The 2687-nt window shown below is 49.7% G+C and overlaps 1 pseudogene; it reads left to right on the top strand.

Annotated features, from left to right (window-relative positions):
• The first annotated feature begins 1833 nt into the window (after positions 1–1833).
• On the top strand, positions 1834–2156 carry LOC138419519 (large ribosomal subunit protein eL30 pseudogene; annotated as a pseudogene).
• Positions 2157–2687: the final 531 nt, after the last annotated feature.

The following is a 2687-nucleotide window of genomic DNA, read 5'->3' as shown; positions in this document are numbered from 1 at the left end:
CCGCGCTTCGCCCGGAGCTCGGAGGGGCGCGGGGGCTGGGCTGGGCCGCCGGGCCGTGCGGCTTGGAGCTGGCCCTCGAGTGGAGGAGCGGCCAACTGTGTGTGGCGCCGCGGTGAGGGCCCGGCCTCCGTCGTGCGCCCCGACCGTCGGGCCGCTGGAAAGGTCCCGTATTCCAGCGGGCTGAGCAAGAGGCGGCTCCCCCAGTCCAGGCCAGAGAAATATGAGCAGTTGACAGACGTTTCCCACATCCTCCCCCATCTTACTTTCCTGCGCCGCCACGGTTTCAAGCGCTGGGCCGGACAAGTTTGGCCTTAGGCAGAAGCACTGCAACCACCCACCCCAGGACACTGGGGACCACTGCGCGTCTCTGGCATTTGCGCCCACAGCATCTTGCCTGACTTGACCCCGAGACCCCAGCCCCGCCCAGGGCCATGCGGCTGCGCACTGATTCCGGGTGGCCCCACCTGCTTTGTTGGGAAGGCGCCTTGTACTAGGAGTTGCGGCTGGATGGAGACTGGTCTCCAAATCTGGTCACTGGGCACAAGCGCCCAAGGCCAGACGAGGCCGGCAACAGGCATCAGGCTAAGCTAGTGGGCGGGAAAGCCTCAGTTGTGACCCAAGGTTCAGTCACCAAGGGGTGTGAAGACTCCTTCTCCAACACCTGCCCATAGGGGCTTAGGTGAGACACCAAGGAGATGCTACTTCTGAAAGCACATCCTGGGACCAGATGGGGCCTTTGGGGGGAAGTGGGGGGGGAGAAGGTGGGGGAGGGGAAGGAGAGATGACTAGGGCTTTGTCCCCCAAAACACAAGCTACAAAGTCCTTGTCACACATTTGAAACAGCTTGTAGGGAAGAAAAGCAAACCATTATCTGTCAGGACCTGATGGATCCCAGAAAACAACCTTGAGTGAAAGAGTTCTCTTACTTTCAGGCACCTCATTCCTCAGAGAATTCAAGGAAGGCAACTACAGTGCCTCAGGGAACAGGGAGCCTGGGTAGAGAAAGGTCCGGGCGCAGGCTGACCAGGGCGTCTGGCCTCAACGTTGCTGAGGAGCGGGCTGTGGCGCAGTCTCAGCTGGCAGGGGAGCAATGTCTGACCCAGCTACTCCTCCCTGCTTCCACCTTTCAGAGCTGGGAGAATTCCAGCCCCTACTCCCCAGGCTGGGTGGCAAGGAGGCACAGGTAGGGGCAAGCCCTTTGTGGGGAGCAAAAAATCCAGAGGCGCCTCCTGGTGAAAAATGATCTTCCACTCCGCGAAAAGAAAATAAATTGTCAACAATAAGGTATCCTATTCCACTGATCACATTATCTGCCACCTAAAAATGGAAGTATTGGCAAGACTGTGGGGAAACGTGTGTATTTTACTGGTAATGAGTGTAAGCTGGTACCTCCTGTCAGAAAGAGCAATTTGGTGTTAACATCCTCACAAACAAAAACATTCTTGAAAGCAGTAATGCTCCAAGAATCTATTCTGGGGAACTAATCCCATTGCAGATGACAGTGTAGGCACAACTGTTTATCACGTTATTTATGTAATCTATACAGTCCTAGAATCTCCAGCCTTTGGAGCTCAGAGGGAGCTCTCTGCCCTCCAATGTAACTTAAGTTCCACCCTTATCTGCCCACTTAGAGCTTTCAATATTTAAATAATATATTGGCGTCCAGGGTCAGCTAAAGGGCTTTCTTACTCAAATAGATAGATGACAATAACCACCGACACACTGGAACAGAAGCAACCTAAAATATGTTGGCTTTCTGGCAGTCGTGGCTTGGCAGCTGTTCTTGGCTGGGGGACATCCCACATCTAAGACAGGAAGCTGGTGGCAGCAAACATGAAAAAGTTGCTGGAGTCAGTCCACTCTAGGCTCCTAATCATTATGAAAAGTGGAAAGTACTGCTGGGGTACACGCCAACTCTGAAAATGATCAGACACGGCAGAACAAAACCAGATAGCCTCCACAATGTCCCAGCCTTGAGGAAATCTGAAATAGAGATCTACACCTGTTGGCCAAAATTTGTGTCCATCACTACTGCAGTGGCAATAATATTGAACTGAGCAGAACGGGTAGAAAATATTACAGAGTTCCAACACTGGCTATCATTATTCTAAGTGATCCTGTTTAGAAACATACCCAGACAGACTGGTGAAAAGTAAATCACACAAAATTATTCTTTAATAAAGTCAACCAAAACCTGTTTAAATAAATATTCACTGTTCAACATTAAAGTACTTCCATGAAGCGGGAAACTCATTAATTATTTTAAATACCTTTAAAATATTTAATGCAGTGGGGAATCCTACCATCATTCCACGAAGTGGATACAAAGTAGAATTTGAAATTGTATGCTCTCCTTTATACATTAACTGAATGTGTCCCAGACCCCATCTTCCTTTCCTCACTAAAGGTGTGTCTGATCTGTTAGCTGGCTCTTTCTGCCTGAGAAGTGAAGGGCCCCTGATTTATAGCATTTGCCAATAACACCATGGTCAATTTTATGTTTTTATTTAAAACATTTCTTTTCACTGCACTGCACAGAATGTGGGCTCTAATTTGCCAACCAGGGTTCTAACCCCCATCCTCTGCAGTATAAGTGAGAAGTCCACTAGACCACTAGGGAAGTCCTTCACTAAGGTCAATTTTATTTTTTAAAATATTTATTTTTGGCTGCATCGGGTATTGGTTGC

Source organism: Ovis canadensis, chromosome 14 (genome assembly GCF_042477335.2).
Source record: "Ovis canadensis isolate MfBH-ARS-UI-01 breed Bighorn chromosome 14, ARS-UI_OviCan_v2, whole genome shotgun sequence".
Taxonomy (NCBI): Eukaryota; Metazoa; Chordata; class Mammalia; order Artiodactyla; family Bovidae; genus Ovis; species Ovis canadensis.
Note: the sequence above shows the minus strand (reverse complement) of the source record. Positions and strands in the feature narration are given on the sequence as shown.